Source organism: Pogona vitticeps, chromosome 2 (assembly GCF_051106095.1).
Source record: "Pogona vitticeps strain Pit_001003342236 chromosome 2, PviZW2.1, whole genome shotgun sequence".
NCBI lineage: Eukaryota > Metazoa > Chordata > Lepidosauria > Squamata > Agamidae > Pogona > Pogona vitticeps.
Genome location: NC_135784.1, coordinates 294,056,928 through 294,083,063, shown reverse-complemented (window position 1 = coordinate 294,083,063; position 26,136 = coordinate 294,056,928). Strand labels below are relative to the sequence as shown.

Genomic DNA, 26,136 nt, shown 5'->3' with positions numbered 1-26,136 from the left:
CACCTCTCTCCCCCAGGGCAGAATGGACATAGAGGACGGGTCCTCCAAAACAACCTTCTGCTCCACCATGGTTAGGCGAAGTTCCACCTGGTGAGCTGTCAGGAGAACGTGGGTCTCCTGACCCAACTCCTCCTGTCTCTCATGCAGCCGGCAGGCAGCTTTCAGGCTGCAGGAGAAGTGGCTCACCAGTTGGCGGCATTGCTCCAAGGGTGGGCTTGATGTGGCTGCCCAGGCTGAGGGCATCGTGCACCACAAGGTGTAATTTGTGTGCCATGCATACGATGCCCTCAAAGCCCGCCGCATTCAATGCCGCCAACATGTTCCACCCAGCATCTGTGACCACACCTCCCCCTTCAGTGCCCACTCCTGCAGCACAGACAGGAATTCATCAGTGATGTTCCTCCCCGTCACCTGAGCTTCCATTTTGCCGCGCCTGAAGCAGAACCAACCTGTAGCCTGGGGGCAAGGCAAGAGCCTCCCCCTGTGGCCCTGTCGCCGATTCCCTGCCACTACTCACGTCCTCTGGCTGCCACCAGTGGGCTGTGAGCGAGAGGTAACCGTGCTGACCTCCACTCCACAGGTCCCCTCATAGAAGGACACATGAAGAAGAAGGCTCAGTCAACCACCACCTCCATGCAAAAGAAAAAAGAAAAAGAAAAAAGAATCAGATCGCTGTCATTTTCCTGAAGAGTTGAAATCTCTCTAAAATGTTCAGGGAGTGGTGTTGCACTTTATCTTCATGTTATTTACAGCAGCACAAAGGTCTCTCCTTTGCATTCTCCACTTCTCAGAATGCTTTGGGAGCAATACCACCTCACATAAAGTCACGTCTGTTGCAAGGCATTCCAAGAAGTGCAGCCAGCAAGAAACTGAAAGGGGAGTATCATGCCATATCCTGCTGGCTGCAGTTCAGCAATATCCCAGAAAGCCTGCGGAGCAATGTCAAACAACATAATGTGATGTTGTTACCCAGTGAGCTCATTGGTTTAGCAGGGGGAGACCTAAGGAAAGTTCTTTGGTGGGAGTTAAGAAAGGGAGGCCGGCGAGCGAGGGGTTGAAGGGATGCAGCCGCCGGGGGTGGGGAAGGGGGGTGGGAAGGGACGTGCCGGCCACCGATCGCTCGCCAGCTAGCCCGGGAGACAACCGGCTAAGGCAGGCGAGCGAGGGGTTAAAGGAATGCAGCCGCCCGGGGTGGGGAGGAAGAGAGGGAAGGGGCGTGCCAGCCTAACGCCGCTCGCCAGCTAGCCCGGGAGACACCCGGACAAGGCCGGCGAGCAGCGGGCTGGAAGAAGGCAGCCGCCCGGGGTGGGGAGGAGGAGAGGGAAGGGGCGCGCCAGCCACTGCCAGTGAGCCAACCCTGCACTCCCGGTCTCCTTGGCGGGCGAGGAGGGGGTCTCTGGTGCACCGCCGCCCCCGTCCAGCCACTGCCACCCTGATCCCAGTCCCCGGCAGGTGCCTCCTCCTTTGCAGCGTCACCCGCCGCAACTGCTCTCTGGCTCGGCGCCCCAGGGGTTGCTGTGCGCGGGGATTGGGGCCAGGCCCTTCACCCCTCCTCCCTCCCTCCTCCCGAGGCGCCGATCAGCTGTTTGCTTTGCCATGATCCGTTCCCCAAGCAGGGGAAAGCGAAATTTCCCCATAGGGAACATCGGAAAGCGATCGCAAAAGTGATCACAAAATCTTCATCGCACAGCGATTTCATCGTTATACGGTGCAATCGCTATGCGAGGCACCACTGTAATTGGCTTTGCAATATTCATTTGGAATTCATTTAAAATGTAGCCCCACAGAACCCTGGAGACTGATACAACATCACTTCTAAGGGATTCCAAAAGGTGTGGATGGCACAAAACTGATGAGAGAGCCCGATGGTTGGATTTAAAAATGTAAATACTGTATTAGGAAAGGGAGAGAATTTTTGGATCTAAATCTCACATGGCATTGCTTGGCCTGTACAACAGAATTACCTTCACATCCCTTCCTGCCCTCCTACCCAGCAGACCTATTACGTAGCTCCCCCAAAACTGGTTCCAGAGGTTTCCCCATGATTATGGATGGGGTTTAAATGCTTTAGGCAAAATGTATTGCCTTATGAATATATTTTTATTTCCAGTTGATGTACTGTTCTTTTCTTCCTTTTAATAATTTCTAAGGCAGGCCACAAAACAATCAATTGACCAAAGTCAATCAAGTTCTTTTAATAAATGAACTCATTGTTCCTCAGCATCCGAAGACTTCATCTCTTCTTTGACACTGAGGTCCAGTTTTGCCTCATGGGTCAGAAATGAAAAGAAGACATGTGCTTTGATTCTGCCTGAATTTGATTTCTGAAGTGCTTGATTTCCATCCCAGCTCTTACCAGTAACAGACAAATTGCTTCTGGAGAGCACTTTCCTGCTCTCCAGAAATCATAGCCATTGCTACAGTTAGGAAAAAAATAGCCATCAATATCCAGGTCGTCAAATGTTAATGGTCCATTAACCATGCACTGGGAATTAGAAATATTTTTCAACAAGACCAAGCTACTTCAACATATCAGGAATGCTTTTAAGTTTTCTATCCTTCCTGTAGTTCACAAGCTTGTACTACTCCTAAGTGGCTGGGTGATGAGAGTGAATTGATGCTCTGTGCTAAATTACGGTTTCTTTTCTGTAAGGCCTGCAGCCGGTGACTGATGTCCCACTGTTCATACAATATCATATTTGTCATCTATAAAAGCAGTCAGCTAAATCCCTTGACCACAGGCCATATTATCTGAGTTCGATTAGATTTAGAGTTCCAGCAACCACTGGAGAACCACAGGTTACACACTACTACACAGGACTGAACTAATGGTAATAATAATACTTGTAATAATCACAATAATGATATGACAGCTGCATCAGAGGCCATGATGTCTTCCCCAGAATGTCCTGGAACATCTGAATCATTATGGATTAATAATATGGCAACTGGTATCTGATATCCATAGAACAAATACTAAAAAGAAAAAAAGACACACAATGAAATGTTAATAACAAAGAATGAGCCTGAGCTGAACCACTGAATAATAAAATAAATGTGATTTTCAAGAATGTATAACACACTAAATGACATTTGTTTAGAACAAAAACAAAGGACATGATAAAACATTTTCACCTTCCTTGCTTCGTTCTTTCAAAGCATAGGGATGCAAACTACACTTCCCATCTTGAGACATTTTTCCAGTCTTATCGGAATTAACCCCTAACCAGAACGATTTCATTGTGCTCCATAAACAGCTGTGTTTTTCTTCTTATGCTTTTTCTCCTTGGACATTGTCTTCTATTTGTAACGTTACACCCTCTCTAACTCCTCTCTGTGCTTGCTTGTCCATTGTAATGTGAATTCCTGTGGCTAATCTTGTTTGTTTGTAGACTGCTTTATCTCCCTCATTCTCTGTCTTTCTTCCCTGGACTGCATTTAAGTATATGTTTTCCTTGACCTGGACCCCTGATTTTGCCAAGGCTCTTTCCTAGGTTTGTCTCCAAAAACATTCCACTTCTTGACTACTATTGTTGGAACAACTGATTGGTTCAAAATTGGGAAAGGAGAACAACAAGGCTGTATATTGTCCCCCTGCTTATTTGACTTCTATGCAGAATACATCATGCGAAAGGCAGGACTGGATGAATCCCAAGCTGGAAGTAAGACTGCCGGAAGAAATATCAACAACCTCAGATATGCAGATGATACCACTCTGATGGCAGAGAGTGAGGAGGAATTATATGTGCATGCACGCATGCGCGCGCACACACATACATATAATATATATACTTTTACCATTTCCCCCTGTATAAATGTCTACTCCCATTTTACTGATTTTTTTCCTTCTCAATTTTTTAGATGTTAAAATATTTAGCAGGTTATCTTTCTGGCTAAAGCAATCTCTATTCCAGTGCTGTTTCCTGAACAGCCAGGAACGCCATGACAACTTAGGTTATGTTCACAGTGTCCTCAAGTGAGACATTTCATGCCATTACAGGCACCAGACAACCTTGCAAACTGGCTCTGAAAATATGTCTGTCTAGAGTCGGGACTTACTCTTTTCTGAACTAGTTACACTGTAAATCTACATGGAGCCTTTTCTAGGGGATGTGCTTTTTCACGCAAAACAACAGCAAAGCAAAGCAAAGCAAAACAAAGAGCAAAATCTTGTGGCTCCTTTAAGACAAACAGATTAACTTCAGAATGAGCGTGCATGGATTGTTTTCACAGTAAAGCTGGGAAAACAGAGGGGAAGGACATGTCATAGGTCATCAGGATGTTACAATATACAGGTATGCTAACAAACTAGAAAGCCCAGCTGGAGCAGACTAGAACCCAATCCAGTTTAGCCAGCATTCTCTGGCTAACAGGGGACGGCTACATGCCTTTGGGAAGCTCACTAGCAGAGCATGAAGCTTGTCCAGTCCTTGTATGCAGGAAGATAAAATACAGTGGTGCCCTGCATGACGATGATAATCCATTCCATAGAAATCGTTGTTTAGCGAAATCATCGTCATGTGAAAACTGTTTCCCCATTGGAATGCACTGAAACCCATTTAATGCATTCCAATGGGGAAAATACCTCGTAGTCCTGTGAAGATTACCCATAGGGAAGCCATTTTGCGACGACACCGATCAGCTGTAGAAATCGTCGTCTTGCAAACAAATGGTCCGTGAAGCATGGACCAAATAATCATCCAGCAAAAATCCCCCATTGGAATCACTGTTTTGCGAATCGCTATAGGGATCGCAAAAACCTCATCGCCATGCGGATTCATCGTTTTACGAAGTTGTCGTCTAGTGAAGTACCACTGTAGGTTGCTTCTTGGCACAGACAAACTGGAGGCAGGAACGGCTACCTGAATGATAAGCAATAGGAGGAGCCAGCATTTTATGCTTTGCTTCAGGCAGCAAAATGCCTTTGGCCACAGCACTGCCATGAAGGCTATGCTGCTTCCCTGTCTCCAGTCTCTCAGACATATATTAGTCTTACACCTGCAAGATCCATGTAGGGAAGCAATGAGAGAACCACAGTTCACATTCAACAAATTTCTTTATTTAGTACTCTTGGAGGTGGATTTCAATCCACTCACTCCCCTCTTGCTTTGAACGAATCCACTTAATGTTTGCATTTTTAATTCATTCATTTCTGTGAATGTCCAGTAATGTACAACTAGAGGCCATCAATGGATTTCAGCTGAAAATCAGTAATGCGGACATAATTATGAGCTGTAAAGCAGCAACCAAATGGACTGAATGCAAATAAATTGAAAATATCAAGCATTCAGTTCTGCAGAATGAGGACATGGTAGTACTATTATCTTTTTAGGGGCAAGATGACATGGCTATTTTAATAGCTACATTGTTTGTGTAAGTTTCATGGCATATGGCTGATGATGTCACCAGCCAGGGCAATATTTGGAAATTAAACATTTGCCTCTTCTGTCATGAAGCCCCCACAGCTCCCAAGTAATCTCTTTTATCATCAGTAACCTGATGATAAAAGTAACATTTTTATTCCATATTAATTGTTTTATTACGTGTTTTGTGAGCCGCCCAGAGTAGACTATGTCTAAATGGGTGGAATATAAGCTCAATAAATAAATAAATAAATAAATAAATAAATAAATAAATAACCTAGGGAGGCTGAGACACAGGAGAATTTGAATTACCAAAAATCACTGCTGCTGGCAAAATCATCCCAGTTGTGGCAATTATCGGTAATTAGACTTCTATCCCTAGGCCTCCCTAGGTTTCTGATGAGGAAAGGGATTACTTGGGACTCATAGGGGTTTCGGAACAGGAATTTCTCTGGCTAGTGATGTCATCAGTCTTATGAAGCAAATCTTACACAAACAGGATTCCAACCACTCTCTTGTAACTTTCAGAAGAGCAGAATAGTTAGAAAGATGATGAGGTCCAGCTACAGCAGTTTCACTGTTAACTGTTTAAGAATCAGCAGCTGACACTCTTTCTGAAACATTTTGTAATCTGTAAATCATAAAGAGTTTTTTTTCCCTGAAAGGCCTGACAACCAATTAGCACATTATCAACCTCTCCCCCTACCAATAACTTCCTATCCCTAAATGAATGCAGGAAGCTTGGAGAAGAATAGATTTTTAGTCTTCCTGGTGGCAGTTCACGCTACAGCGTGATGGCATTTTAGGTTGCAAATAAAACGGCAACAGTCTCTTGTGCAAAACACAGCAAATAAAACAGGTGAAAAGTGTACCGGGAAAAGAGGGGAAGTGTGACCAGAGTCTCATTTTCACAAGAAGCCAAGAAACCCTGGTGCTCGGGGTGGGGGGGTGGGGGGGAGTCTTAGCAAGAATTCTTGGCATGGCAACACTTGGGAAATTGTTGGGGATGAGTAATGTTTGAAATATTCCTCACATCACTAACACACACCCCATCGAGTCTGCATGGTTTTTTTTAATGCAGTTTTTGCTTGGTTTAAAAGCAGAATACATAAACACATAAATATGTGCATTGCCCCTCCCTGCTTTTCTACTTCTCCTTTTTTAACCATCTTCTCGTCCAGCATTGTTTTTCACAGGTCTTCTGACTGGTCCTCTGACTCCATGAAAACAGCAGTAACTCAACCGATGTCGGGCATTGTTGAAAACTCTATGTCAAGGATGCTTAATGAACCACCTAGGGGAGGGTGTACAGGTACAAGAATCTATTTTGGGAAACTAGAAATATACAGTTCTATAGAAGTGCTTCAATATTACCATGGTTTTAATTATCTCAAAGATATTTTTGTGTTGCTCTTAGTTCTTAAACAGCTATGCCAGGAAAGTTTTAAAGAAAGTAATTCTTAAGGCCCACCGCCAAATTGTCTGGCAGATAGGTGGGACCAAGTGATGGAAATATGCCTATGAAAAGAAGACTACAAGAAGGAAAAAAATTAAAATGCTAAATATGGTATTATATATGTGTAATCAGAGTAACACAGATGACTGGGGTTTATTTTTTTAGTCTTCTAAAAACATTGACGAATTTCACTTCCTTTCAAAGAAGAAGCAAAACTTCCACTTACCAAAGTGCAAGAGGCAGATTTTTAAAAATAGTGTTCTCATTGAGTGTTGTATGCATAATTTTCTTTGAAAGACACATAAATTGAAATGTTTTGCAGGCCAGTTTAATTATGGAACCACTTAAGATGTAAAAAAGAAATGATGGATTCTTCATGATGGTAACCATCAGACATTATTTAGCCAGTATATGCAATTACATGTTTTGTAGTTGTTTTGATCTGAGAAGAGTTGTTTGGACATAATTCTTAATGAAAAACTGCGTCAGAGGTTTTACTGTGCATACTTTTCAGGTGGGTTTTCTCCATCATCCTGAACTTCCCTTTCCAGACTTTCTGAATTTCCCCTTCTGAGTCAGATGTATTTAAAACTGAAGATTTTAGCCCAGAAGGAGAATAAAAATGAACACCACAGTCCGGCTATCGTTCCGTGTGTGTGCCGAACTGGTGATCTAAGAGTACCTGCAAGGACCAGAGTGGAGGGAAAGAAGTATCTAAAGATTTGCTCTCTACTGGCATAGACCAGTCTTTCCCAACATAAGCCCTTTCATGCATAGGCTTAGGTTCCTCAATTTTTTTGAGGTAGTACAGCTGCAGTCATGGCTTATCCTTGGCTACGCTAGCTGGGACTGAGGGGAATCTGTAGTCTCTAGTTAGGCAGGCTCTAGGCAGACAGAGAGTGCTGGCACAGACCAACACTGATCCTTGAAACTATATTAAACAAGAAGCAGGAGTGTCAGCAGAAAACCCGTCCAGTAAGAATGAACCTGAGGAACTGGGTTCTCCGAACCCTGATGGGATGGAAGACCTGCTTGAAGTTGGAGATCCCAGAGCCTCAGGAAACCAGACGCCTGAGCCCACTGATCCAAGACCCTTAGGAATCCAAGAACCTGAGCCTATAGACAACGGGGGCTGAGGAGGAGGTGAGACACCGCCCTCCCCCCAGTCCACAGGAGCAAAAAAGGCTGAAGGCATGAGCCCCATCTGAAGCCCCAAGGCAGAGCGCTTGGCGGTGAGGGAGGTTTTCCTGTGCGTAGGTGGTCTCCTCATGATTCAGCTCTTTCTCCCAGAGAGACTTGTGCCAAACCATGAAGCTGGGTTCTTCACTTGCATCTGCAGCTGTATGCTGTGGGGCTCCAGCTGCACAAATGGAAAACAGCCCTCAGTGGACTCTGCAAGCTGGTGGGGGGGGAACTTGTCTAGCAGCCTGTCTTGTTTCTGTGTGCCTCGATCCCTTGCTCTGGATTACCTGGATCTTGGACCATTTGGACTGCTTCTTGGAGTGCAACTTTGGATTGCCCTCCTTGAGTGTCTGCTTTAGTGAACTTAATAGTTCTTGCTTCACCCTCTCCTTAGTCTGGGACTTGACTAGCCAGTAACTTTTAAACTTGTTACACCCAGTGTGGAAAAGGACGCTGCACCAGGGTGGATATTGAATAATTGTGTTCGGCCAAGTTGATTCTGACGTCAAGAGATCCTTTCCAGAGTTTCCTAGGTGCAGGGTACTCAAAACAGGCTTATTATTCCCACTTTCTAGGGGCACTTTAGGACAGTGTAATTTGCCCAAGGCCCCAGAGACTGTCTCTTCTCTTACAAGGCTCGGTGGAGAATTGAACTTCTAGAGCAATGAACATATATCAGCCTTATTTACATTGCACACCTCCAAATCCCATCAGCATTCTCATCATCTCCCAGTTCTATATTGGATCATAACTTTCTGGCCTTCTTCCTACATTATTTGTGGATATTTTGCTGTATGCATGAGTTTTTAAAATGTGCTCATTTTTGCACATATCTAATATGTACATTTGCATGTTTCCTATTTTATTTAACATCTTTTTCAAATGTATGTTTTTATCACTCTGATGATGGCGGATGTGGACCACTATCCCAAACTAGTTCCCTATCTGGAATGGAATATACAGTACCCTACAAGGCATCAGCTGTAGAATGAATATAAAACAAGACTTTTGGCAAAAGTCTTTGTTAACCGCCCCCCCCCCCCAAAATTAATACTGTTAATATACACAGTCATTACTTGTCAATCCTCACTCCAGTTATGAGTTATGAGTTACACGTTAAGATTTTTTAAAATACATTATTTCAAAAGTGGCATGGAAGAATTGCTGAAAAACATTTCAGTTTCCACTCTCATCGTGGTAATTAAAGCATAAAGATAGAAAGAAAATGGCTCTTGCCAAAATAATGCAGGGAACACTCGTAAAAGGAAGATGAGCATGCAGTAGGTTGTTTGCATGGCAAAAACTAATAACGTGAAAAGGTCAGGTCCAAGCTGGAGCATCAGAGGAAATTGTTATGGAGCAAACTGGGTTGCTGAACATGGGTGATGAGATATAAACAGATATCCTGGTCTGCAACACAGATGTGGACCCAACCATATTGAATTTTATAGGTCACGTAGCATTTTAATGTTGGCCTGGGACAAATCAAAAGATGGTGCCCTCATTCTATATATAAAAATAAATTGTCGAAGTTCAGTTCTATACTACAACAATGGCAGCAGTCAAGGTGGTCTACAGCAGGGGTCCCCAACCCCCGGTCCGCAGCATGATGCCGGTCTGTGGCCATGGCAGGACTGGGCTGCGGAGACAGATCTCCAGCCCCTCTGCATGCACTCCCCCCATGTACCCCACATGCATACATGGCTCGCCCGCCCGCACATGTGCCCCGCCCACCTACGAGTATGCCCCGCCCATCTGTGCATGCGTGCGAGCACACCCCACCCATCTATGAGCACACTCCCTCATGAGTATGGGGGTGCCCCCCACGTACGGACCCTGCCCCCTCAACCAGTCCATGGTTCAGAAAAGTTTGGGGACCACTAGTCTACAGGATACCCTCTTGTGCTCACTACAATTCACACTTATTGAAAAACAGCCCTGACAATTACTTTGTGAAGTGGTTAATTGATGATAAAAAGAATCAGCTTCTGGGATTTTCCCTTGAATTTGTGAGTGATAGTGAGCACAAGAAGGTATCCTTTAGGCAAGCATTTCCCAACTTGTGGGTTGTGACCCTTCCCCAAGAGGTTCACAATGTGTTTTATGGGGGCCACCAAGCTCCATCACTGCAACCCTTTTCTGAGAAAGACAGCCCATGGAGGCGGCAATTGGAAACATGATCATACTGTCTGGATGCTTTGGGGGGTCTGGGCCCAGAAGAAGACAGGAAGATGGCGTTTCAGTTGTGGCAGCTGTTCAGCAGAAGTGCAGAACGGCAAAGGGACAGGAGGAAGCAGCTGCGGAGTTTGGACTGGAAATGCTGTTCTAAAAAGCGCAGATGGGGAGGGAACTGCATGTTCTTGGGTGAGATGTTAAAGACCCATCTTGCAGTCAGAGCAGGTTGAGAGGACACTTTGGGGGGGCCGCTTGGACATGGTTTAGAGGCAACCTGTCAGGGTTCAAACTAGCTGCTGTCTCTGTTTTGCCCCCCTCACACGCTTGAGAGTCCCTGGGTTTCATGCTTAAAATCCCAGGTCTACTCGTTCACTTCTTTGCCCGCCTCTCCTCTTTTCTTGCTCCTCACGTTCTCCTCCGCTATGAAACATGCCCTCTCCTTTGCCTATGTGCACAAAGCACCGCACAGAGCTGTCCCTGAGGTGCCTACTCGGAAGCAAGTCCTATTTAATGCAACAGTTCTTCCAGTGAGTGCACATCAGGCTGGCTGCAGCCGTTAGCCAGCTCTGCGTGGTTACAATCACCCAGTATGGTTTAGGAATGGAACACCTGAGAAACCCAAAGCCACAACTGACAACACGCTTGTCTGGGAGATGCAGTGGAAAAGTGGAGGGGGTGTGTGTGACTTCATCACTGGGACAAGTTGGAGCCTGAAATGTTTCCACCTGATAATAAACTTTTGGCGACCTTGATTTCCAGGGGCAGCTGGGTTATAAATAAGAAACCAGACGCAAACATTAGGTTAGAATTATATTCTGAAAAAATCTATTTTAATGTCTTCACGCCATTAAAAATGTATTTTATGCAAATGTGATGAGAAGTCGCAGGTTACTTGACTATTATAAAAGGGGGTCGCAACTCAAAAAAGATTGGGCCACGTTGTTCTCGACCATTTTGACTGCTATCATTGGTGTTGTCAACATTCAGGTTGCCCTTTGCTATGCAAAGCTTGGCATCCTTTTTGCTGCTGGCAATGCAAACATGATATTCTGCAGCACTATTGAGCCATTTCCTGACATTTTGAGTCATTGACACAGAAGTACAATATCCTATATTCATAAACCAGACATATTTAAAAAAAATTGAATTTAATACTTTGACCTTTTGTTGTGGTTCTGACAAAACTCTCCTTTGGCACTGTTATTTAAAATTTGAGTGGAAATATCCACTGGTGACAAAATGGCTCTCCCCCCCTGCAGGGAGCAGGGATCTATTGTTATGGTCCGCCCTCGAAGGCTACTGGATCCGGTTGGATTCCAGGATGCCATGAGAGGTGTTATGGCTGACCTGGCTGGCGCTCCTGTCGAGGCTCTGGTGGATGGCTGGTTTGCTGCCGCGACTAGGGCTGTTGACATGATCGCACCTAAACGCCCTCTCCGTTGCAGAGACCGCCCGGCACCCTGGTTTAATCGGGACCTCCGGGCGAGGAAGCGGGTCAGGAGACGGCTAGAGCGCAAATGGAGAAAGGTCCCGACGGATTTCAATAGGATAGCTGTCAGGGTCGCTACTAACCTTTATCTTGCTAAGGTAAAGGCTGCTAGTAGATCATACCTCGCTAACCGGATAAGCGAGGCGTCCAACCAGCAGGCGGAGTTATTCCGTATAGTACGCGACCTATCCGGAATTGGTCCGGGCGATGGGCCTCCCCCTAGTTTTTCGCCGGACCAATTTGCAGCATTTTTTAAATCAAAAGTGGAGGCCATCCGCCGGGACCTCTCTCCTTTTTTGAGCACAGTGAGTCGAGCTGAGATGTCCAGCGCTCCGTCTTGCCCGGTGATCCTGGACACCTTTCAGCCTGTTACGCCTGACACTGTCTCCAGGGCGCTTGACCGCTGTCGTGCCACCACCTCCTCTTTGGACCCTTGCCCGGCCTGGCTAATCAAAGCAGCCAGGCCGCTAACAACGGAGTGGGCCACGGCTATAATAAATGGGTCTCTCCTTGAGGGCAGATTTCCATCTGCCCTGAAGGACACACTCATTAGGCCCATCAGGAAGAAACCTAGTTTGGCGGCGGACGAAATTGGCAACTACAGGCCCGTCGCCAATGTTTCTTTCCTTAGCAAGGTAGTCGAGAGGGTGGTGGCCGACCAGCTTCAAGCGCTCCTGGATGAAACAGATGCCCTGGATCCATTCCAGTCGGGCTTCAGGCCGCGCCACGGCACAGAAACGGCTTTGGTCGCCCTGTGTGATGACCTATTGAGGGAGGCCGATAGGGGCAAAGTGTCCCTGTTGGTCCTCCTCGACATCTCAGCGGCCTTTGATACCATTGACCACGGTATCCTCCTGGGGAGGCTCTCCGAGTTGGGAATAGGTGGCCTGGCATTGTCCTGGCTCCGTTCCTTCTTGGAGGACCGCCCCCAGAGAGTCCAGCTTGGGGAGAGAGTCTCGGCCCCGTGGAGCCTCAATTGTGGGGTTCCACAGGGGTCGATTATCTCCCCAATGCTATTTAACATCTATATGAGGCCGCTGGGTGGGGTCATCAGGGGGTGTGGTGCTTCGTGTCACCAGTATGCGGACGACACGCAGCTCTACATCTCCTTTTCGCCAACCGCAGGAGAAGCCATTCTGTGCCTTCAGCGCTGCCTGGGGACTATACTGGAATGGATGCAGGAGAACGGGCTTAGGCTGAACCCGGACAAGACGGAAGTACTGAGGGTGGGCCCTCCCACAGTTGGGGATTTGGGAAACTCCCTCTCTTTTGGGGGGGTGACTCTCCCTGCAAAGGATGGTGTACGCAGCTTGGGGATCCATCTGGACCCGGTGCTCTCCATGGAGTCCCAGGTGGCGTCCGTGGTCCGCACCGCCTTTTTTCACCTCAGGCGGATAGCCCAGCTGCGGCCCTACCTGGATGTGGGGGCGCTCACCATCTTAGTACACGCGCTCGTAATCTCAAGATTAGACCACTGTAATGCGCTCTACGTGGGGCTTCCTTTGAGGTTGCTGCGGAAATTACAGGTGGTGCAGAATGCGGCGGCCAGATTACTCAGTGGAGTGAAAAAATTCCAACATATTTCGCCCACTCTGGCCGCATTGCATTGGCTGCCCATCAGGTTCCGCATCGACTTCAAAGTGTTAACGCTTACGTATAAAGCCCTAAACGGTTTAGGGCCTCGATACCTGGTGGAACGCCTACTCCCACCAAGTTCTACCCGGGTCACACGGGCGAGCCAGGAGGTGAGGCTGAGGAGCTTAACGCCGAGGGAGGCCCGAAAAGAGAAAACAAGAAATAGGGCCTTCTCGGCGGTGGCTCCTCGCCTTTGGAATAACTTACCTCCTGGCATTCGCGGAGCTCCCTCGCTGGGCACCTTTAAGAACTTATTAAAGACTTGGATGTTTCGGCAGGCCTTCTCTCCAGATTACTTTTGATTTTTTTTCTCTCCTTTATTGTTTCCCTATTTTTAATTGTTGTTGTAATTATGCTGTTTTATGTTATTGTATTTTATCTCTGTTGTTGGCCGCCTAGAGTAGTCCACCACGACTAGATAGGCGGGATATAAATTAAATAAATAATAATAATAATAACTTGAGGGGAATAACAGAGGATCAGGTGAGCTGCCTGTCCCTGTTATGTCCTCACAAGAGTCTAATCATATGAGGGATTTAACGCCTTAATAAAGCTTCTTTCTTAAGGATAAGGAAGAAGGGCCAGCTCCCTGTCACATGTTCAAAAAACAATTGTCAATATACCTGTGCAGTTAAAGCAGTCACTGCCTCTTATCCCTTAGGAATCTTTTCCTTGAAATATTTTGTTGTAGGTTGTTGAGAGCATGGTACATGAAATGTGTAGTGTGGCCTCAAGACAGTGTGCATGAATGCCCTGCAAATTAGAAGCAGTTACCCAGAAAGCTAATCCATACCCCACTTTCTGAACAAGGGGGTGGGAGTGGAAATACCTATCTTTGATATAGGGGGGAAATAGTATTGAAAGCAAGCAAGAGAGTTAAGAGATGGAAGAGCAGTGCTTAAATTAGCACAACATATATAAACACATGCCTCATCTTTCATATTTTCCAAGAGGATCAACAGCAATGAAAAAAATATTTCAAGGCATGGTGTGAAGGAAGTCCTTTCAAATCAAAAAAACGGATTGTATATGTATTAAAACATGTTGTTTTCTCAATTTGCCCCAAATTACATAATCCACATAAACTTTCACCTATTTATTGTGTGTATTTCGTGCATTACAAATCCACTTCAACTCACATTAAAATATATAAAACTTAGTCTTTAAGGCGCCACCATGTTTTGTCTTTTTTTACTTTTTACTTTTATTTTGTTTTCACCTATAACACTTGCACAGATTAACATGGCTACCCCTTCCACATCTATTTTTTGGTTTGCAAAATGTGAGGGCTTGATTGTCATCATTGTTGTCTTATTGTACATTTGTTGGAGACAAGGCTGAAGCCATCAGCACTAAGAAAGAACACACACTCTCTTATAACACTGGAGGAAAATTCAAAACCTTTAAAACCTGATTGGCACAACAATTCTCTTCAGCCAGTAGCAGCAATCTGTGTGGGTGAGTTTCTGATTTATGTAAATTTCTATGTACAGTGGTATCTCGGTTTACGATTTTAATGTGTTCTCTGGGACATTTCATATTGCGAAAAATTCATAAACCGAAACACGGTTTCCCATAGGAACGCATGCACACACACGGCGCTATAAACCTCCGAGGTGCAATGCACCATGGGGAAACTTGCTTTCTATTGAAAAAAAAATGTAAACCAAGGGATTATTTTTAATGGCTTTTCCTTCAGAAACACGGTTTCCCATAGGAACGCATGCACACGGGTGGCGCTATAAACCTCCCAGGTGCAATGCATCATGGGGAAATTTGCTTTGTATTGCAAAAAAATTGTAAACCAAGGGATTATTTTTAATGGATTTCCCTTCATAAACTGAAAATTACATTAACCAAGGCATTCGTAAACGGAGGTACACCTGTACATCACTTTGTGTGGGCAGACATATGATGGACAGCGATGTCCAGAACCCTGAAAAGTTATATTTTCTGGCCTGTAATCTCCAGAATTCCCCCAGAGAACATACTAATAATAACTGTGCACCTTCAAGACGATTCTGATTTATGGCAACCCTGCCCATGGTTTTCTAAGTATAAAGTAGCCATTAGCAAACTAGAACACAATCCAGGCCACCAGGAAATTCTTCTGCAAATATCCCATTGAAGTGAGTAAGGTGCCGGTAGATTTGCATCAGACACTCTAGCAGCAAATCCAGTTTTACTGTCTGCAGTTTTTAACATCGACATTTGGGATCTGGAGTGTGACAACAGCAGTATGCAGCAGGACGATACATGTTTTTTAAAACAAAATTCCTCTGTTAATCTTCATTATTAAAACCTACTTTACAAAACTATCCACAGGAATGTTTTAGGAGAGGGAGAGTTCCATTTTGATATGTTAGCATATTTCATGGGCATAGAACAGGCCACTACAAAAAAAATGTATCTATCTGTGTATATCAAAATAGTCAACAAACTCCATTATTTTATGATTCTATGAATAGATGTAGGATTCGAGAAAGGGGAGATCCTCTTCCAGATATTCATGTTGGGTTGTTTTTACTATGGCTTTGTAATGCTCACATTCATTACCCGAATTAAGTGGACTTAGGATATTTACCGTATTTTTCCACGTATAAAATGACACTTTTTCCTTAAATAATTAAGACAAAAAAATTGAGGGTTGTTTTATACACAGAAGGCAGCCGATTTTCCCTACCTTTTGCAAAGCCATGAGGCTTAGCAAAAAGGAAGCGAAGGCTCCCATCGGGCAAAGCAGTGACGAAAGGGCTGCATGATCACAGCCCTTTGATCCTGAAGCCCTTCCATGTACGGTTGCAGCCCTTTGATCCCTGCTTTTCCCTTCCTTTTGCTAAGCCCCGTGGCTTAGCAAAAGAAAGGGAAACGCAGGGATCAAATTTTCTAATTTGAGGTAAAGAAAAGGGAAGGTCGTCTTATACATTGGGTTGTCTTATAAATGGAAAAATACGGCACCTGTCCCACTTTACACTCCCCCATTTGCAGACTATCAAGGACAAATCCTGTATTAGATGGTCTCTGGTACATCCCACCATCATGTGAGGTAAATTTGAAGGGAACCTGGGGTAAAATCTGGATATGGACCCTGGATATGGAATGCCCATAAGAAGGTTAGATTACATCATTCCATCATTGGTTTTGGCAAACCTGTCTCTGTTATATGCTTCTTAGTGGTCTATTAAGTTAAAGTTGATTCTGGTCTGTGGTATGTTTTATGGAATGCTGTCTTTTCTAAACAACAAAATTACTTCATCGTACCATTATGTACATTGCCTTTGAGGCCTTGTTTAGGATAGCAAGGCAGCTTCTATGTAGTTAAATAAATAAGTGAATATTTGAACAGCTTTTTATTTGAAGGATGTTCACGTCCAATTCCAGGTAAAGAAATGTAAAAATGAAGAGCAAGAGTCTTGAAGTTCACTATCAACAACCCATGGACAGCAGACAAAGCAGCAACATCAACTGCCTGGTCCCAGTCTTCTTTACTAGGGGAGGTTCTACTGCATTTTGTCACAAAATTAAAATACGCCTGCTTCTTGGGAGGAAAGCGATGACAAACCTCGACAGCATCTTAAAAAGCAGAGACATCACCTTGCCAACAAAGGTCTGCATAGTCAAAGCTATGGTTTTTCCAGTAGCGATGTATGGAAATGAGAGCTGGACCATAAAGAAAGCAGACCGCCGAAGAATTGATGCTTTTGAATTGTGGTGCTGGAGGAGACTCTTGAGAATGCCCTGGACTGCAAGGAGAACAAACCTATCTGTTTTGAAGGAAATCAACCGAGTGTTCACTGGAAGGACAGATCCTGAAGCTGAGGCTCCAAGACTTTGGCCATCTCATGAGAAGAGAAGTCTCCCTGGAAAAGACCCTGTTAGGAAAGTGTGAGGGCAAGAGGAGAAGGGGACGACAGAGGACGAGATGGTTGGACAGTGTCATTGAAGTTACTAACATGAATTTGACCCAACTCCGGGAGGCAGTGGAAGATAGGAGGACTTGTGTGCTCTGGTCCATGGGGTCACAAAGTTTCGGACACGACTTAACGACTAAACAACAACAACATGTGATCACACTACTTTTATTGATATTCTTGTCAGAAACACAGCTGATCTCTGCAGCCGGTCCCATTTTATTTTCTCAAATGGCTTGCATGTTGTATTACTCTTAAACATAACCTTGTGGCCCCCATTTTAAAGTTTATTCTTACTTCAAATAGGTTTGTCAGTAAAAGTATGAATATAATAATTTTAATATGTTTCTTAAACATTGCAGAAATATACTTTTAAAATGGATAAAGCTAAGGATTTCGCAGAAATAGAGAAAGCATGTTTCATAGGGGAAAAACATTCACCCAAAAAGAAAACAACATCCCTATTTTGTAGATGTTATAGCTAGTCACACAAAATATCCAGATATTTTGAAGCCGTATAAAACCGGTTTTTAAGGTTTTCTTTGGAGAAAAAAGGGAAAACTTTGGAAAAACTGAAATATATGCAATACATCTTCAAGTCTAAATTATCAATTTATTTTACTGCTTTTGCAACATAAAGCCCCTCGTGCATAACTTAGTTAACATACAATTTTTCATTATCGGCCATCTTTATGAAATTTACAAATATCAAAGAGTCAGGTGTGTACAAGCAAAATTATGACGAAACAGAGAGCTGCAAATTCCTTCCCCACTACCCACTGCAGAGCACAAAGGTAATCTGCACGCTTCTCTCATGAAGATGGAGGCACCCACTGGCAGCAGAAATGCATCTCGTATGTCTGTAGTGTTTGCAAACTGAACAGCAAGGGGAGGGGAAAGGGTCAAGGAACACACTAGACCATAGACTGGAATACAATAGGCCGCAACACTTGCCAAAGCCTTGAACCAACATATAGAGATGGATCCCTGCATGAACCAACTTACCAGTCAACCAATGACTCTTTGCCCAGCCTGCTTGCTTGAAAAGAGCTGAGATCACTGACTTTAGGAAGCTAGAACCACACAAGCCACTGGGGGGGTGTTTCCTGTCACTGGGGGTGAAATAGGTGCATCAGCCCCCAAGCTGAGAATATATATGTCTTTATCTTCCACCTCTTTAATCCTTTACAGGGAACTTCATTTTGGAGATGGGAATGGGCACACAGACTCTCCCTCTTTCTATGGGACCAAGCCCCCTGCTCACCACCTACAACCCCCAAATTTGTGACAAAGGGAAAACAGGAACAAGAACTGCAGGGATTGGCCCAAACACAAATTCTAAGCACATTTATTTGGAACCATAGTCCTATTCAGCTGTTATGCCAGAAACTGTAATGGGTTCCAATCATGTTGGAGAATAGGATGCACCCCTAAATTCAATTCTGCCTCTCCACACTGCCTGGAGGTAAGGGAGACTTTTATGTATTCAGTGCAAAGTGGCTGCCGAGGCACTAGCAAGCACGTTCAGCTGAACGTGTTCACAGTGCCTGGGGTGTTAATCACAAGAATGCTGTAAAATGTTCAGGTTAACATGGTTACTAGTCCCTCTGCACACCTACACACTGAAATTCAAGGATCTGAATTACATCCAGTTGGGGTGGGGGAGGGTAGGGGAAATGGGACTTATGTGAACTCCCACGTCCACACCACTCGCTTGACCCTTCATGTTTTCAGGCATGACCCCTACCTAGATCTCATGCACATTTCAAATATAATCCATTAGCAACTAAATGCACTTAGGGTCTCAGCCCAAATGCAGAATGCAATTAGGAAGGAATCATGAATAACAGCCCATGTCAAACTGAATGAGAAAACACATTTTTTCCAGATTCTGTGGGCATTTAAAATATGCAAAACTTGTATTTCAGAAAGAGAAACAGAACATTAAGTTAGAGGTAGTAGGTGATGCTTTTCACTCATTAAGAATTTAGGCAACTTGAGATCTAACGCTAAAAACATTGGAAGTTTCTACATAAAACAATGTCACCCCACTATTTTTGAACCGTCAGCAAATCAAAGCAGACATCCTGCTGGTTTAATTATGATAAAGCCAGTCACTGCCACCATTCAAATAAGATTTCAACATCTAAAAACACCTCTTTTGCAATCTGAAATACGAAAGCAAAACCTGCATCATCACATGTAGAAAAAGTTTACTATGCAAAACATATACAACACAGACATTTCAACACAGAATTAAATCTCAACCTGTTTTTCAGTAGAAATTGTGGAATAATGTTTAGTTGTCTGAAAAGACAAGCAACCCTAAGAAAGTCAGAACTCCAGAATCCAAAAACAGAAGATCTGATAGGGAGACACCTATAGTACTGATGTCAAGGTCAATGTTGCGCAATAATGTACAGTACCTAGCAAACTCTTGCAATTGTTCATACAGGCTAGTGACGATCACGTGCACTACTTTGATGGTGCACGTGCTGATTAATCTTTTTAGACATCCTTTGAAAGTCTTTTTGGTGTTTTAAAATAAATAAGGAAGAGTGAGTTACCCACATAGGCCCCCTCCCTCTCTCTCTTGCTCCCTTCTTGTAATTCTTTTGATTTCTCATACACAATTTCAGTACAAGTGTAAGGATATACTGTATAGGGTGTTGTTAAGGGTGAGGATCATGTGGAGGGAAGTCAAGAAAAATTATGAAGGTACATGTTATTCAGATGACTGCAGAGTTTTTTAAACCTTAAATTGGAACTCTGGGGGACTGAAGGAAATTTCCAAGATCCATGACAGCCTGGGAGCTAGTTAAAGTGCACCAGGCAGACAGATAAAATAATAATAATTAAATACAGAAAGTCTTAATGTAAATTCCTAACCTTGGGAGATGATCTTTACATTTAAAATAAGGGGGAAGAATCTCTATGGGAGCTGATTTCTCTTCAAAAAAACAGCTTATTTTTTTCTCATTATATTGAGTATAAGGGCATGTTCAGCTGGAGTGAAAATAAACAAGAAAGTAACTAGCAAGTAGTTAATAAAGTCTCTGTGGGTACATCCCAGCTAAACGTAAACACCTTCCAATCCCATCTGTTTCAATGAAGCTTAACTCTCCCATTAAAATCAAAAGGATTTTGAAGTGTTTAACTCTGGTTCATTTATGCTAAGCACATTCACATTATTATCAGTGACTGTGGGCTGCTTTTACAAGCTTTGTATTTAGCCAACCGTGCCACCCTCTCTATTAAAGGCATTATTATTATCAAATTATGAGAGGATCATGTCGAAATCCGCTTGAGCTCTGTTGATGATAGCTGCCATCTCCAGGTAGAAAAAACACAGAAGAGCAGGCAAGACGGACACTTTCTACACAACAACACAGCCTGTTGTTACACTAAGAAGCTTAGGTGTACACGTGGTGCTTGCTTTACCCGATCCAATTCACCCCCTGCCCTCACTACCGCACACGGCAAAACTACAAAAGTCACACACACTTTTTAAAATATACTTTTGACATGTCCCATCATCACAAGGGAGCAAGTTTGCTTCTGCTGGGACAATGGGAATGAAAAGAAAGCAAAATCAAGAGATGAGGGGGGAATTTAAAGTAACACTTTTGATATCAAAAGCCGTTCTTGCTGGAGCAGCCTGTGATCGCTTCAACCAAAAGATGTTTCTTTTTTTACACTTGCTAGAAGGGTGGTTTCCAATCTTTTTTGGGTCGCAACTCTCTTTTATAATAGCCAAGTAACCTGCGACTCCCCTGCTCCATTTCTAAAAAAGAGTCATTTTTAATGGGGTAAACTCATCCCTTTCCGGAAAATAGAGGTTTCTCCTCCTCCCCACAAAGAGCCTGTTTCTCATGCAAACACATGCACACTAACTTTAATAATCAACTCTGAAAGGTCAAGGAAGAAATTATTAAACAAGGGCTCTAACATGTACAAGGTGATTTGCAACCCCACAGAAAACAATTTGCAACCCCTAAGTAGGGAAACACTGTGCTAGAATGTAATGGCTCAGCATTGCATTTCAGGGTATTTTAAAAAAAACTTACAGTGTGTTCAAAGTGGGTATAAGTTTACTGTAGCCCTGCATATGCATGTGGCAAATTACATGAGAGATTCTCAGGTCGTTTTTTTTTTTTAAGGAAAAGTATTTTATGGTTGTTGTGGGTTTTTTGGGCTCTTTGGATCTCTCTCCATCCTACTCCAGTCCTCTGAAGAGGCCGGCCACAGAGACTGGCAAAACATCAGGAAGAACAACCTTCAGAACATGGCCAAAGAGCCCGAAAAACCCACAACAACCATCAGATCCCAGCCATGAAAGCTTTCGAGAATACATTGAAAAGTATTTGGTTGTATTCCTATTTTTCAAATTTTATATCGGGTCTCACTATATTCAGATTCAGTACCTTAATCATATTGGAGGAGGCTCTGTCTCATTCCAAGGCTTAGTATGACTAATTTTACTTCAGTTTCTGAAGTTCTTAAGCATTTTTTCTCAAACTCTAGCCTTGCCATTTAAAAAGCAATAACAGCAGTACTTTCCAAAATAGCTTTTTATTTAATACCACTCACCCCATTTGATTAAAAAAAAAAAAGCATTATCACCTATACATACATTTCTTCACAATACTTGGTCATTTGCTTACCAGAAACAGGTAGTACTTAGCCCATTCCACTGGAGAAAAGAGTTTGTAGTTTGAATAATCCACTTTCAGCAATTTCAGTCAGGTGGGCATACCTTGTGAAGGTGTTTGCATTGTCTGCTCATAGCTTCCTTCTTTCAGAGAGATACCTGCACAAGGTAGACCACATAGATTGTGTTGCTCCCTGATAAGGTCATTGAGGCTTAGTTAGAATATAGTAATCCTTAATCCTCATTGGTCTGGTCTGCTGAGCACAAGGCTGTTTCCTTGACAACCCAGTTGCTGTTGCTACAGCATCCCCAGCCACATGTAATGTCAAGGTTTGATGCCAACATAAAAAAAAACCCCAACAAAAATCACCCGACAACTTTATGATTATTTTCACAGGTTCTGTGTATGCCTGCAGTCAGCTAAAGAACATACTATTTAATACATATTGATGTTTATCATTTTAAAAAAACACTTCCCATCACACAACAAAAATCAAAAACTCTACACATGTTAAATATTTAACCGTCCTGTCAGCTTCTTCTTCTTCTTCTTCTTCTTCTTCTTCTTCTTCTTCTTCTTCTTCTTCTTCTTCTTCTTCTTCTTCTTCTTCTTTTTGGTAAAAATTTGCAAAAGACAGCTTACAATAAATATTTAAGAAAACAAAAGAATTGAAGAAACACAGCCGAGCCAAGACCAGGTTATAAACGTTTATAGATGCCTGATGTCACATAACACACAATAAGGTAAACGTTTCTGAAGTCCCCATATGCAGTTTCCCCTAATTCCAGAGTCTTCAGCAGCCCAGGAAATATATGCCTGCCTTTTTCTCTCATGCTTCCTAGGCTTAGGAATAGGCAGGTGTGGAAACCTCCTGACTCTTTCTTTGTTCCAATAAAGAGTCAGTGTGTAGATGGGGGTGACCTGATCTGCATCCTTCAGGGAATACTTTGAGCTGCTCCTTGTCCGGGTCTGTGACTTAGTTGTGTGCTTCTACATCTCCATGATGTGGCTGGGGAAACACAAATAACTATAACCTGATATAAAGCACCATCAATTTGGGAGAATTCAGTATTGAGCAATATTCACTGTTGTGATGTGGTATCAAGTTGGAACTAACTTTTTTAATTTAATTTTTTTATTTCTAAAGAAATGAAAAGACAATCCATCATATTACAAATAATAAATACAAAGCTATTCCCCACAATTCTCCAAACCACATTTATGCCATTCCCCATCACATTTTAAAGAAATATCAACCAACAATCTAAATGCTTCAAATTGTTTTCCAAACCACATGTCTCCAAGTTTATTTTGTTGGCATATTTTAATAAAGGCTTCCAATTTTCAGTGAATTGACTGTGGCTTATTTCTCCTCTATATAATCTAATTTTATTAGTCGTGTTTTCCATCAACATTGTATGCCATATCTTATTCGTAAATGCTTGTAATGAGAAATCTTGGGCTTTTTTCCAATTTCTAGCGATTTCAGATATTGCGGTGCAGTTGGAACTAACTTATAGCAACCATAAGAGTTTCGCCAGTCTCTGTGGGCAGCATCTTCAGAGGACAGGAGTAGCACTCAGTGCTCTGGTGCAGTTTGTTTGGGAGTTGAGTATTTATAGCTGTTGGATCAATTTTTGTCCTTTTCAGGAGATGGGTGATTATGGTGATCAGTGTGTTTTTGTTGTGGGTGTATTGTTATGATAAGGAAGATAGATTATCTGTCACTTTGATTGAGAGGTGTCGTTAGCTGGTCTTTTGTGTGTAGTGATCACCAGTCCTTGTGGCTGGGTAGAGTTTGTTGACCTTTTGCAGGCTGTATTTTTCAGTGCTGGGAGCCAAGTTTTGTTGAGTTTTAAACTTTCTTCTTTTTTTGTTGAAGATCTGCTGGTGTTTGTGGATTTCAATGGCTTCCCTGTGCAATCTAACATAATGATTGCTGGTGTTGTCCAGTATTTGAGTATTTTGAAATAGAACTTCATGTCCAGCTTGTTTTAGGGCATGTTCATCTACTGCTGATTTTTCTGGTTGTTTTAGTCTGCAGTGTCTCTCATGTTCTTTGTTCTGGTGTGGATGCTTCATTTTGTGGTTCCAATATATACCTAGCCACAACTGTAAGGTATCTGGTATACTCCTGCAGTGGTGAGGGGGTCCCTTCTGTCCTTTGCTGACTGTAACATTTGTTGTATTTTCGTGGTGGTCTTGAATACTGTTTGTAGGTTGTGTTTTTTTTAAAGTTTCCCCATGCGGTCCATGACCCCTTTGATGTATAGTAGAAATACTTTGTTTGTCGGTGGCTGTTTTTCTTCTTCAGTTTGGGGTTGTTTCTTGGTTTGATGGCTCTAGTGATTTCATTTTTGGAGTAGCCATTTGCCTGTAGGGCCCAATTCAGATGGTTGAGTTCGGTGCTGAGAAATTGAGCTTCACAGTTCCGATTTGCACGGTTTACCAGTGTTTTGATTATGCCTCTTTTTTCTGTGGGTGGTGGTTGGAGTTTTTGTGTCTGTGTGGGTGGGTTTTCTGTAGACCTTGTGTCCCAATAAGAGGTCAGTTTTGCGTACGAACATGACATCTAAGAATGGGAGTTGGCCCTCTATTTCTTTTTCCATGGTGAATTGTGTATTTGAGCCATAATAGAGCTTTCAAGGTAAGTGAGATATTTAAGGAGTGGTTTTACCAATTTCACACCCCAAATGAGTTTCCATGGCTGAATGGGGATTTGAACCCAGGCTTCCTGTCATCTAAAATGAATGGTTTAATATGTTGGTGATAAAATATCTAAGAAGGATTTAGACTTTCCATCATCAGCCATACCTGATGTTTCAACTTCTGGTTCTTAATGTTCCTAGGCAAGGGAGAACCTATTGCAAAACACACCACCTTCACTCTGCTCAATTTCTGCCTCCTTGTTCATTTTTACCTGATTCAACCTGATCTTGGGCTGGTTCAGAAAGATTAAGAAGAAACATCTTAACCTCAGGACAAATAAAGAATGCATCATATGAAAGATAAACATGTATTCTGCTTCTAAAACTGTAATCTGTCATCCTCAGTGTATGAACATGCTGTTGATATCTGCTATCAAGTTGCTGCCAACTTGCGGCAACCCTAACAGGATTTTTAAGGTACAGTATGTGAAATGTTCTACAAGTGTTTACCATTGCCTCTCCCAGGGAGTTTCTATGGCTAAGCAGGGATTTAAACAATGTTCTCCTGATCCTAGATACTCTTTAACTATAACACATTGGTTTTCTGTATCAACATACAGTCATGTGAAAAAGAAAGTGCACCTTCTTTGAATTCTATGGTTTTATGTAAAAATCATCTGGTCCTTAGCAGGTCTGAAAATTAGGTGCAACCTAAGACAAAGAACAACACATGACATTACACTGGGTCATGATTTATTTCACAAAAATAAAGCCAAAATGGAGAAGCCATGTATGAAAAAATCATTACCCCCTTAGTGCTTGCATAGGATTTAAAAGGTTAAGTAGCGGACAGGTGCTGCTAACCAAATGCCCTTGACCATCAGGAAGTGTGACCACCTCTATAAAAGCCAAAGTTTTAGCAATTTGCTGGTCTGAAGCATTTTGGGAATGTGTCAACACAATACCAAGGAGGAAACACATCAGCAATGATAGAGAAGCAATTGTTGCTGCCCATCAATCTGGGAAGGTTTATAAGACCATTTCCAAAAAATTTAAAGTCCATCATTCTACAGTAAGGATGATTATTCACAAGTGGAAAACATTCAAGACAGTTAGCAATCTTCCAAACAGATTCACCCCAAAGTCAAACCATGCAATGCTCAGAAAAATTGCAAAAATCCTAAGAATTATAGATCTACAGGCCTCAGTTTGTGGGTGATCATGGAACAAAGGAAGGCTAATTGCCTTAAAACAAAGGAGTTGACAGCGCAGATGTCCGAACCAGCGGAGCCTACAGGCAATGCCCTGAGAGCTCTTTTTATTGACTTCACATGAGTTACATAGTATGTTGTTAGAATTCAGATAGGATACTAATTACCTAATCGTAATCAGGATTGGCTGAAATAACCCTTTGATCTTATCCTCTACCTCTAAGTGAAAGGGCAGAATAAGGGGTTACTCCGCCTGCTGACAGCTGCCACTTCCTGCCAGGAGTGTATGCACATCACTGGAACAGCTACAACCTTTAAGCAGAAGTTTCCCACATCAGTTGGCATGTCACATGTTAAAGTCCATGACAGTACAATTAAAAAAAGACTTAAGGGTTGCCAGGAGAAAGCCTCTTT

At 43.0% G+C, this 26,136-nt stretch overlaps 1 protein-coding gene across 2 annotated transcripts in view; it reads right to left on the bottom strand.

Annotated features, from left to right (window-relative positions):
• The window catches only part of PRLR (prolactin receptor), a 129,851-nt gene extending 107,765 nt beyond the window's left edge, over positions 1 to 22,086 (bottom strand). The window contains exon 1 of one of the 2 annotated variants that reach the window (XM_072992849.2): positions 21,968 to 22,086. The gene's annotated coding sequence lies outside the window, so the exon portion shown is untranslated. Of the gene's footprint in view, positions 1 to 21,875 lie in introns of both variants that reach the window. The other variant, XM_072992848.2, reaches the window with a different exon arrangement.
• Positions 22,087 to 26,136: the final 4,050 nt, after the last annotated feature.